The sequence below is a fragment of the Chionomys nivalis genome, chromosome 25, assembly GCF_950005125.1.
Source record: "Chionomys nivalis chromosome 25, mChiNiv1.1, whole genome shotgun sequence".
Classification (NCBI taxonomy): Eukaryota; Metazoa; Chordata; class Mammalia; order Rodentia; family Cricetidae; genus Chionomys; species Chionomys nivalis.
Genome location: NC_080110.1, coordinates 5,603,659 through 5,616,196, shown reverse-complemented (window position 1 = coordinate 5,616,196; position 12,538 = coordinate 5,603,659).

The following is a 12,538-nucleotide window of genomic DNA, read 5'->3' as shown; positions in this document are numbered from 1 at the left end:
ATGATAAAATATAGGTTTACTTGTATATTAGTGTGTAATATTTGTTCTCTAGTTTTTCTCATTTCATGTCTGGTTATACGTAAGGAACTATGATGGACTTTCTCAAAAGTCTAATATTAGATCTTAAAAGAGAGTGGCTGACTTCCCGTTAAATAATATTCTTTCTATTATTTGTACATAATTTGTGTTATCAGATGTTGTTAAATCTCCTTTTTGTGTGAATCCATGTACGTCTCCAAGAGGAGTCCCTGGCAAGAAGGAGTTCTTAAGAAATAGCTGTCCCACTCATCACCCTTAACTCTGTGTGACCATGTCACTTGTAAAGAAAGAAGTTGTACTATTTTATCCATTGGCCACAGAGTTTATAATGAAAATTGCACTCTTTTCTAAGTAAAAAAGAAAAGAATAGCTAGTGTTTATTTCTTTATGTGTTGATAAAGCATAGTAATTACATGTATGAAAAAGCCTCATGATGATCATGAAGCCAATGTGGTAAATTGTGACGCAATCCACAGTTAGTGTTGACATCATGCAGAAACACTACATTTTGCGTATAACTTGCACGTGCAGTAAATTTTTTAATGGTGGGCTGGATCATGCCATTAAACATTATAAAACATGTTGCCTTGTAGTGATCTTCTTTCCGCACACAGGTTGTACGGGGCCACTGATTACCCTTAAACAGCATCGACAAGTGACGTGACGGCCGCTGGTTTCTGTGCATTTTGCCCTTGGGGTCTGTTTGTAGCGCCGCCCTTTGGAGGCGGAGTGTTGATTCCAGTAGGAGGGGTCTTGAGGATGCTGGATTACTGAAATAAAGTCTGGATCGCACTTTTTAAAACAATCACAATTTGTGCTATTCTTGAAAGTGAGAAGAAGAATTAATAATGTTTTAAACTCAGTGGGCTCTTGTTATGTTTCCTTGGTTGCTAAATCCAATATGGAGCCCAGTATTTCTGTTTCATACCACGGGCTCTCAAACTCAACACACTTGCTTTCTTTTGTCTTTTCTCTGTTAAAGATGTCATCATTCAAGCTAGAACTCTCAGAGCTGTCCTTGACTTGAGAAAATTTCCAGAGTTTTCTCTTTTCTCTACCAAATTTCTCTAGTTTATTTTTCCATCTGTACTTCCATGTCTGACACAGATGTGGAAAATCATCTCTCAAGATACTGCTTTATTTTTTAAAATTATTTGCATATATTAATTATTCATAACAATAGGTTTCGTTGTGTCGGTTTCAGTAACACACATACAGGGCTTTTGCTCATCTTCACCCCCATTACTTTGATTCTACCCCCTTTTCAAATGATATTTATAGTGTATTAGCGGAAAACACTAGAACTTAATTATTTTATATCCATATATCAATTTTTTCTCATTAACTGACACTTTCTACTCATGTTTGTGTAAAATGCCAATTTCCCCTTTATGAACATAAATAAAATTACTAAAGTGACAGATAATTAAAAATTTACCGATAGAGATGCCACCATATAAAAATACATTATGAAAATACAGAAATCATTTTGGAAAATCCTTTTGAAAATGATGTCTTGAATATTTTATTTTTTAGGGTCCCTTGAACTCCTCCCCAACGCCGGTTTGCTGCTGACAAGTCCACTCTAGCGCAGGCTCTATAGGTAAGCACAGTGACTTGAATTCCTGATTGGGACGGCTGGTCTGCCCATCAGACAGCATTCCATAGCCCCTCCTTCTATCTCTGGCCCTTACAATCTTCCTGCCCCCTCTCGTACAGTGTCTCGTGTGTTTTAGGAGAGGTGGTCTAGATCTCTTCATGGTTGAGCGCTCTACCTTTGCTTCCTCTCTGTACCTTGCACAGCAAGGTGTCTTTGTGTTCACTGCCAGTCACTGCAGAGATAAGCCTCTTTGATTGAGGTTTTCAACAGCATTTGCCTATGAGTATAAACTAAACAAAGACCTTTTTGAATATCGTACTTAGAGCCAATTCACGTTGCCAAGAAGATGTTTCTACTGGTGTGGTAGTAGCATCAATATTTAGGGGGTAACCAACTGCTTTCTGAATGGTTTTGAGGGCATCTCTATAGTGAATATATTCTTGATATCTAGGATATACAAGCAACTAAGAACTCATTACAAAAATGAGCCATAGATCTGAGGAGCATTCCGAAGATAGGAAATGCAAATGGCTAGTAAATATTTCACCAGCCAGTAGGGCAATGAGAACCCAAACAAACCACCCTGAGGTATGAGACCCACTCTTGCCAGGGTCAGAAAGGCCGTCATCAAGAAATGAAAAGGAGCAAATGTTAGTGAGGATGTCTGTAGAAGGAACCCTTTTCACTGCAGTGGGAATAATGCTCCATGACCTTGGGAGTCTTTTTTTTTTTTTTTTTTTTGATTTTCAAGACAAGGTTTCTCTGTAGGTTTTTTTGTTTGTTTGTTTTTTGTTTTTTTTGGTGTCTGTCCTGGAACTAGCTCTTGTAGACCAGGCTGGCCTCGAACTCCCAGAGATCCGCCTGCCTCTGCCTCCCCAGTGCTGGGATTAAAGGTGTGCACCACCACTGGCCAGCGGCCTTGGGACTCTTGATACTCACTTTGTAGTCAACACTAATCTTGAATATATACCAATCCTCCTGCCTCAGTTTCCTAAATGCTAGGATAATAAGCGTTCCCCATCACCTTGCCCCTTAGTTTTCAAATGAGATTAATCAATTTTGGGCTAGAAATGTGGCTCAGTGTTAGGAACATTTACTACTTTTGCAGAGGAGCAAGAGTTTCTGGCACCCTCGTTCATGGTTCGTAACTTCCTGTAACTTCACTTCCAGGGATCCAACATCGTTTATTGGACTCTGAAGGAAGCAGGCATACACATGGCACACCTACGTGCCTGCACATGCTCATACATAAACATAGAAGCAAACACCTTCTAAAAGATTAATAAATTGGTATTATCAATTTTTCATGCTGAAGACTGAATATAGAACCTCATACATGTAAGCAAATGCTATATCACTGTACTAACCAGCAGCCCCAACTCTTCATTCAAACTAATTAAATATGTGATTTCGCCCAATGAGTCAACTAATTAAATATCGAATTTTAGATTAAATTCTTATTTTAGTCTAATTTACTCTCCAGCTTAGTTCTTCATATGTGCTTTGTTCTCAGCTTCTTCTCTAGGGCAGTAACTCCAGACCAAGGTGCTCCCAGCATCAGGAGAGAGTCTTGCTAATTTTAGTGTGAAGCCAGAAACCTGAGGGAAGGAGCTGACCGTTTAGGCCAGGCCCCAGGACAGCACAGGAGAAAACCAGTTGAACCATTGACCTTGCCTCTCACCAACTGCTCAGCTGGAGTGAGGCATGAGAACCAGGGGCTCCTGTTTCCTGTTTCCCTGTCTGCACTGTAGTTATGGTAGTTTTTGGGGGGGGGGTTACTGATTTTTTCCCCCCTCAGGTGGCTAGGGTCACATGACCTGCAGCATGTATGGGTGTCCAGTGGGCTCATCCTTCAAAATCTACTGTGCTATATCTATGGGGAATTATGCCGCCGTCCAGATAGGCTTGTTAAATACGACAGATCAGATTTAGGAATTTATATCTGCTTTTTAATTGTAATTAGAAGTTTAAAATCATGTGGAGAAGAGCTATATTTAGGATGTTTTAGGGGGATGTGTGAATCTTCCCTGACTAAGGAAAGGAGGGAACTGCCTTGGGTTGCAGTCAGCAGGAGAGCAGCAGACATCTTCAATAAGAGCACTTTGGGACCCATTCCTACCATTCCATACGGCCACAATAAGCCACTAAAATTAAAAAGGTTGAAGTCAATCGGAAAGTTCTGGCAATAGTTTCCTCTCAATCCATGCATCACTTGATTCCAATGTGTACCCAAACAAGATGACCAACATTCCAGGGTAGTGATGCTCAACCTGTGGGTAGCCATCTCTTTCGGGGAAGGGGGGTGTCGCATATCCGATGTCTTGCATATCAGATATTTTTCATTAAAGTTCATAATGGTAGCAAAATTACAGTTATGAAGTATCAATGAAATAATTGTGTGGTTGGGGGCCACCCCAACACCAGGAACGGTATTAAAAGGTCGCAGCATTAGGAAGATTGAGAACCACTGCTCTAGGGAGATAATGTTAATGTCTTTGAGAAATTAATGCAAAATCCCCCGAGGGACTGGGGATAAATAGCCATAAAGACGGTATAAACACTACTACTTAAATAATTGCTCGAAATAGGCCTATTTATATAATCAAAGCGAATCTTGATTCTCTCTGGATTAAATGATTACGCCCAGCATGAATACACTTTTTACTAATTACATGACTTGTGTTTTTTTTTTTTTTTTTAACAAAATAGCTTTTTGTGTTTTAAGAGTTCCACTTGTTCAAAGTTGTTTCCAAGATTTCATGGCCAAAGATCATCAGTGAATCTGCATCTTTAAGGATGATGCAATGCTTCCTTGGTTATTTCAGCCTCGTGGGATCAGAGAACTGCGGGGTTCACGGATGCTTCCTTTTAAAACTCTTCTTTGGGAGTCAATTTCATAGCAGTCCTGATATAAATATTACCCTGATTGTTATCAGAATTTTAAAATCCTTTATAGGAATGGGGCCCGAGACAAATGACTCTTTTTTTCCCTAGCTTTTGTAGTGGTTTGACTATGCTCAAGAGGAGAGCTCGCTCTGAGCAGGAGAGTTTCTAAGGTCCATTGTTCCAACATAGCCACGTGAGCTGCTCTTTCCCTCTGAGATATATATATATATATATATATATATATATATATATATATATATATAATTTTAGAACTGCTGAAGACTATGCGTCTTACGGATGAATTCATCAGCGTATTTTAGACAGCAGTCCTGAGTTATGCACCAGTGCATGGTGAACTGGCTCCAAGTTTCTCTGTTTTTAGTGTGCAAACCTATTTACTTGCAATTCTCTGGGTTGGAAGTCTGGGCTGTGCTCAACGAGATGGTTCCTCCACTGGCCTGCCCTGGACCCAGACCTGTGACTGTAGTCAAGTGCTGGGATTAAAGGCATGTGCCCCCGCTGCCCAACACACGGCACATTATTTCAATGCATTAGTTCATAGGAATTTGGCTTGTTTCTACTTTTGTAGAATTATATATAAACAATGCTTAAGCCCTGCCTCTTTAAGAAAGTCTTTGATGACTGTTTCATGGACTTTTTTCAATATTTTAAGGATGTGGTAGAAATATCTCACTGGGTCCCCACAGTTATTAGAAAGATGTTATTAAAAGAGAAGATTATGGGGGCTTGGGAGGTGACTCAGTAGTTAAGGGTGCTTGCTTTGCAAGTATAATGAGTTTGAATTTCCAAAACTCACATAAAAAGCTGTGCATAGCTGTGCTTGCTTGTAACCTCAGCTCTGGCTGGGCAGGGGCTGAGGCAGGTAGATACTGAGGACAGAATACCGAGAGCTGGATCCTGAGAGCTTGCCCGCTGGTTAGCCCCAAAGAGCTCTTGGTTCAGTTAAAGGCCCTGCCTCGAGGCAATGAGGCAGAGCAATAGATGAAGCCAGAGGGGTCCTGCTCTGGTCTCTTCATGGCATGTGCACACAAGGGTACATGCAAGCATGATTGTACAGACCACACACACACACACACACGAAGGTCGGGTTATGCTTTATTTTTTTATTTTCTTTCAAAACCTCCCAATAGTTTTCTTTTCATCCAGAGTAAAAGCTGGTCCTCACCACATCCTCAGACCCTTCTCAGTTGATTCTGACTCCATTTCTTTGGGTTTCTCCTGCACATTAGTTTCCCCTGGCTTCTATTTGATGCTCAAACATAAGCCTGGGCCCCCCTTAGGGCCTTCCAGTATATATTCCATCTTCTTCACGAGAACGCAGAGCACATGGAGGGGAGGGATCCCTTGTGTGTTCCCTTTACCACTACATCCGTGGCACATAGAATTGTGCCCAACAGCATGGTAGGTAGGTATTCACCAAACATATGCAAAATGACTGAGTGACCATGTTTCTAAACCGACTGGCTGGCTTGGACTATATAAAACTCCAGCTTTCTTTGTGCTTGGCTGGAAGTGTGGCTGATCAAGAGTCCTAACGAGTATAGATCTTTGACCAGGCCCGTCAATTAGACCTATTTCAAAAAAAAAAAAAACAAAAAACAAAAAACAAACCAAACAAACAAACAAAAAAACCAGAGAAATGATTTTTATAACACATCAATGCATTTGCTAGGGAGAAAAGGGTTGGAAGCCTGGGATTTATGGGGGGGAGATGGCGGGGAAACAAAGGAAATGCCTGGTGATGAGAAGTGATGGTCAACTGCTCTGTACTTCCAGCTAAGAGGGTCTCGGAACACTTGGGTAATTACTGAGAAGTTTCCAGGAAAAGACACTTCATTCTAGATAAGCATTCATCAGCACATACCATTTGCTGGGCTGTTCAAAGGTTCTTGTCGCAATTCATTTTGGCAGCTCTTGTCCTAAACTGAGGCAGCAGAGAGTGGCAAAGGTTTTATTTATCTCCTGTTATTATCTGTTGACTTTTGAAGGGCTGAGTGATGGACAGCTATAGATTAGCCAACCTATCAGGAAGGGTGAAGCAATGACTTGGGAGGCCCAAGGTCCTGTCAGCCCCTTCATGAAACAGCTGTCTGAACAGTGACCAGGGAGCAAAAGAACATACTCAAGACCTCTATAAAGTAAAGTCTGGCTGAGGTAAACAGGAATTGCTGGTTTGAGAGACTGAATGCTAACTGTTCTCAGTTCAAAGCAGACCTTTGGCACTTTCCTGTCAGTACGGCCAGGGCTGTAACCTGATGAGACAGGTTTGATCATTCCCATGTAACAGTCAAGAGATGACGACACACGGAGGTTAAACCATTTGCCCAAGGTTTCAAGTACATGGCAGACCCGGGATTCAAATCTTAGTCATCTTTGACTATGACAGTCTTTGGCCTTTCTTTAAATGATGATGTGTCTATGTGGGACACTGTCTCGTCATTTCAGTCCCTTGATTGCAGCGCACATCACCTGTCTGTGCTCTATGCGCTACCGTACAGTTTCCAAGCTTTGGGCAAGGGGCTAGAGGTTGAAACATACAGAGACAGAGAGATAGAGAGACAGAGACACAGACCTCTAGTCACTGGTAAGAAGCCCTTTATTCAATAGCACCGTGGAGGCTTATATACCCAACAGTCAGATGGGCCAACAGGTGAAAACCTTATCCTCTGATCCTCAAGGCAAGGCAACATGCGCTCGTGAACACGTGCTCGTGAAGCAGAGCTGGTAAACAACTTTGACACAGCTTTCAGTAACTCAAATCAGAAGGAAAGTAAAGATCCCTAGCAGGGAAGAGCAGCTGGAGGCCAGGACTCCAAATGGTCCTCACACTTGACAATCACCAAGGGATGACAATGTCTATTTAATGGGCGCTGTCTAGCAATAGCAGGCGTCATACTCTAACTTCTGGGAATGTATAAATATTTAAAAGAAGAAAGACTCCTGCATTTGTGAAGAAATAGAAATAATAAATGCACTGTTCATTTTTTAAGGGAAATAAATATGGTGGCAAAAATGTCGAGCAAGCGAAGAGGCTTTCGAAGCACCCCGTGGCCGAAGATCAAGAGCCGTGGTCAAGGAAGGCAGCCTTGGAGGAGATGTAGACATCCAGGATAAAAACTGTGAGGTAGAAAAGAGAGAGGCAAGGGCTGTGGGGCAGAGAAATCTCTCTGCATGTGAGGGGCACCAAGCGGAGACGCTTACTAGAAACATGAGCACAAAGGGGAGCCTTGTGGGTGGGTGGGGAGGCAAAATGTGTGTGAGGTAGCGTGAGGCCTTAAAGACCGCTGTCCAGACAGACATTGCTTCCTCCGGTGAAGAGGGAACCTTGGGAGGTGTCAGGAGGATAAATTACAGAATCCAGACTACATATTAAGAGGATCCGCGGGCGCTGGCTGAGTGGACGGTAAGAAAGGAGGGCGGGGCAGGTCAGAGTCGTCAGTAACGCAGAGGAGAGCTCTTGCAGCTGAAACCAAGCGGTAGCAATGGTGGTGGAGGGCAGAGGCGCGTTTTTGGATAAGAGGCGTGTTTTTTGCTAAGAGACTGGAGGGAAAGAGAGGACTCAAGGACACCTATCCCACTCCTGACAGATCCACCTCTCTCCCTGGACTGGATCCTCCAAGCGCAACGCCACAGGGGATGGAGGCTTCCAGAACCTTCACAAAGTTTGTGACACATTAATAAGTAGTTTGTAGTCAGAGAAGAAATTAAAATACTATAAAGCCGTTCATCAAGACTCCATTATAAGGTATACTCTTGAAAGCAGCAAGAGTCAGACCCTAATTCCTTTAGCTTTCTGCTTGGGCATTCTTGAGGCTGTGGTCAAGCAGAGCCCTCAGCCTCTCTGGGCCTTTATTTCTGGCACGGTGAAATATTGGTTACTCTTCTGCCTTGATGACAAGCCGATAGGACTTCCATGAGAACAGTGGCTTGGGAACACCACTGGCCGGGACACTTAGCGAAGGTGCCCGGCACAGACTAAGTTCTTAATCAATAAGTGTTGTGGTGACTAAATGACAGAGAATGTTCTCAAAGACATTTGAGAAAAATACATAGATCTACGTCAGGTTAATTATCGTGAATCAGGAAGCCGCTGAGGTAGGCAGCTTGCGGCAAGGCCTGGATTCACCAGGTAATTACTTTGCTTCAGCTCAGCCAGTCATTCTGATTGTTCATGTAATGGAATAACCAGAGATGCCTTCTGGGGGTTTCTAGCCCGTGGTGCCTCTCCCCCACCCCCCATCCTTTTCATTAGTCAACAGCATCTGGACAGCAGACGTAAGAGTGCTTTGATGAACATAATTTTTAAACATTAAGAACATCTGTCTTCTTACCAGCCTTGTTAGAGAGCCTCTTGACACCAGGCCTCTGCCTGGAGACAGACAGTAAGGACACAGCGGGGCTCAGAAGCTAGGGAGCTCCGGGCCTGATGTCAGGCAGGTGTGTCAACGCAGGAGAACACTTAAGACTAGGGACAGCCAGACCGCGGCAAGCACGAGCCATCCCCCCTACCACTAAAAACTCTCCCCCTCTCTCCCTGACCACTTACCTCCTAAATGATCTCTGACACCTGTTTGGTGGCAGAGGTTAGGTTACCTATAGAGGACAAGGAATGAGAGACTGCTCCTGCTCACATGACCATCACATGACCGCAAGTTAGAAAACAGTGCGATAATCTGGGGCCGTGGTTCAGTGACAAACCCCTTCCCTAAGCAGGTGTGAGCCTCTGGTTCAATCCTTAACACGGAATAAAACAGCTTTCAACCTTTGCCGTGACGTTATATTTCTAAATGAATGTAAATAAAAAGCTTGAGGGACTGTCCTTAAATTCCCTAGATTTTCAAGTCCTCCCCCCCGAACTACTTCTAAAATGTATTTAATACAATATTTAAATATCTGGGCTAATAATACATGTTTTTACGTGTAAAAATGTCAAATGTATTCTTTGGAAATTTCATGCATGTCATATCCATACTCCACTTCCCCCTCCAACTTCTCCTTGGTCCTCCCCCACCATGCCTGCTCCCTGCTTCTTCTCTTCTTTCTCCTCCTCCTTCTTCTCCTCCTCCTCCTAGATGTCCTTCTTAACCCACTGGGTCCAATGGGTGCTACTCAAACGTGCAGGGTACAGGGACATCCACTGGGGCTTGGGCAGCCTACCAGGGGCAACACGCCTGAAGAAACGGACCCTCTCTCCCTCAGCAGTCAGTAATTGCTAATGGCTTTTCAGCTAGGCGTAGAGACTTGTTGAACCCCATCCCCTCCACTGGCACACTGGCTGGCTTGATCTTACGCAAGCCTTGTTCAGTGAATCCAGTGCTATTCTCATGACAAACTGCTAAATGTGAAATACCTGGTTGATATTTGTGGTGGTTTGAAAGAAAATGGTCCCCATAGGGAGTAGCACTATTAGGAGGTGTGGCCTTGTTGGAGGAAGTGTGTCATTGTGGGGATGGGCTTTAAGGTCTCCTTTGCTCAAGCTACTCTCAGCATGACTCAGTTTCTTCTGCTGCTTGTGGATCAAAGTCTAGAACTCTTCCTTCTCCAGCACCATGTCCTCCCACCATGATGATAATGGGCTAAACCTTTGAAACTGTGAGTGAGCCCTAATTAAATATTTTCCTTTATAAGAGTTGCCATGGTCATGGTGTCTCTTCATAGCAATAAAAACCCTAAGACAATATTCTCTAAATGAAAAAAGTACTTTTTGATTATTGGTCATTTTTCTATATAGTGACTGTCATGGCTGTTCTTGGTTATCAACTTGACTACATCTAGAATTAACTAAAACCCAAGTGTCTGGGTATACTTGTGAAGGATTTTTTTTTTCTTAATTAAATCCTTTGAAGTGCGAAGACCCAGTTGAATCTGGATCTTTTGAGATGAGAAGTGCCACCTCTAATCTGGGTCACATCTTCTGCTGGCAGCCTCTGTCTTATAAGGACATGGAAGATGGGAGCTTGCTCTTTTTGCCTGCTTGCTCTGGCTCTCACTGGGAAGTCCATGCCTTCACTGACATTGGAACTGACTTCTGGGTTCCAGCATATCCTGAAGACTACTTGAGACGCCCAGCCTTATGGACCGAACAGCTACTGGATTGTTGGCCCTTCTGTTGGTAGACAGCCATTGTTGGGCTAGCTGGACCAAGCCTGTAAACCATTTAGCAATGGGAGTGCTAGGCAGTGGGCTAGCTCTTGAGAGGCAAAATCTTAGTTCACGGAGCAGTTCTCTGGACCTGATATTTTAATTCTCATCTGACTGATGGAAAGCAGACGTAGGAAAATGAGAGACTTACTTAATTTCAGTTTTTAAGTGGGGTCAAAATTCAACACCAAACCCTGTCTATCTTCCTTCCCATGCCCTTTCTTCCCCTTTGTGCTAAATTAGTTTACCTCAGGCATTTCCAGAAGTCTACAACTATCTCACATAAAGTGAACCCTGACCTCATTTGCTGCACCGCCTTCCAGCAAGAGCCTGGCTCCTTGAAGACACCAACAGAGCCACAGAAGAGAAGACGCGTTACACGTTCGGTGCAATGTCAGAGAGCTTACAAATATTTAATTCTAAGTGACGGAAGAGGGCTAGCTTATCATTTCCCTGCACAATTAAAGACTTGGCAAGAGCAGGAGCTAGAAGAGGGGTGCGAAGCTGGCCAGTTCACTAATTCGGCGTGTGACGTTGTCACAGTTATTCTTCAGCCTAGCTGGAGGCTGACAAGCAATTACCCTTCTAGTGCCAAGCGAATTCCATGAGCGTGGATGCTAAAGATGCTCGTTCTACTCAAATGACTTCAAGCGGATTCTTGACTAGAACAATGTGGTGGTGGGGGTTGTAAGTATGATGGTAGTTTGCAGAAATTTAAAGAAAAATACACATTTTCAAAAACCTATGGGCTCGATGTTTTGCCCCTCCAGTGTCTTTAGCTAAATATTGGAACAGAGTTGCGATAGAAAACTTAAATCGGTAATTTCAAATTGTATTTCCTTCAAATGACTTTAAGGTTTGGAGCAGTTTGGGCATCACAGTGACATCGAGAGCAGGCAGTAGAAGCTGGCCACATATGCCTTCCTTCCCTGATGTGGCAGCCTCCGCCATCATCGGTGTTCCGCACTGAATGCCACCTTGGTTATACCTGAGGAGCCCACACAGCGTCACCGCCTGAATTCTGTAGGGTTTACGGCTGGAAATGCACTGTCTGTGAGGTGGGATTGTGCACGAGGCTTTGTGTCCTCTCAGGCCACCACATGGCGTTTTTCAAAGCCCTGTTTCTTCTCACTCCTTCCTTTACCACAGTGCTCTCAGGACCCGTGGTGCCGTGGAGAGCTGGCATCTGCCGGGTGAGTGTTTGTCATAGCCCTCGCCAGATGCTTCTCTGCCTTTTAACATTGGCATCTTTTTTCTGGCTTCTTCAACAAATTGAATTCAGTGTCACAAGGGTCAGGTTTTGATGAATGCAGTCGCAGGTTTTTGTGAATGAGCTCGCAGATCAGTTTCTTGCCTCCTTGCTTCCACATTCCACTGTTCTGAGGAGTAGCAGTTCCATACAATCACCCAGTAGCTGTGCCATCGCAGTGAGCGAGCATTGACACTCAATAACCTCTGTGGTGGGATTTTAGTTTAAGACGTATTACCTTAGTTTACGTGGTGGGATATTTGTTTAATGACACAAAGATGTGCTGCATTCTTTTAGGGCACATTTGTTTAACACTGAGAAACTGTTGTTATCTTGCCTGTCTTTATTAAACCACCTGATTGGTCCAATAAAGAGCTGAATGGCCGATAGCAAGGCAGGTGAGGGATTGGCGGGGCTGCCGGGGAGGAAAGAAGGACATTAGGGGCCAACCAGCCAGCCATACAGTCAGTCAAGGAGTAAGAATAAAGAAGATACAGAAGAAGGAAGGGCAAAAGGTCCAGGGGCAAATATAGTTAAAGAGAAACAGGATAATTTAAGTTAGAAAAACCGGCTAGAAGCAAACTGAGCTAGGGCCAGGCAGT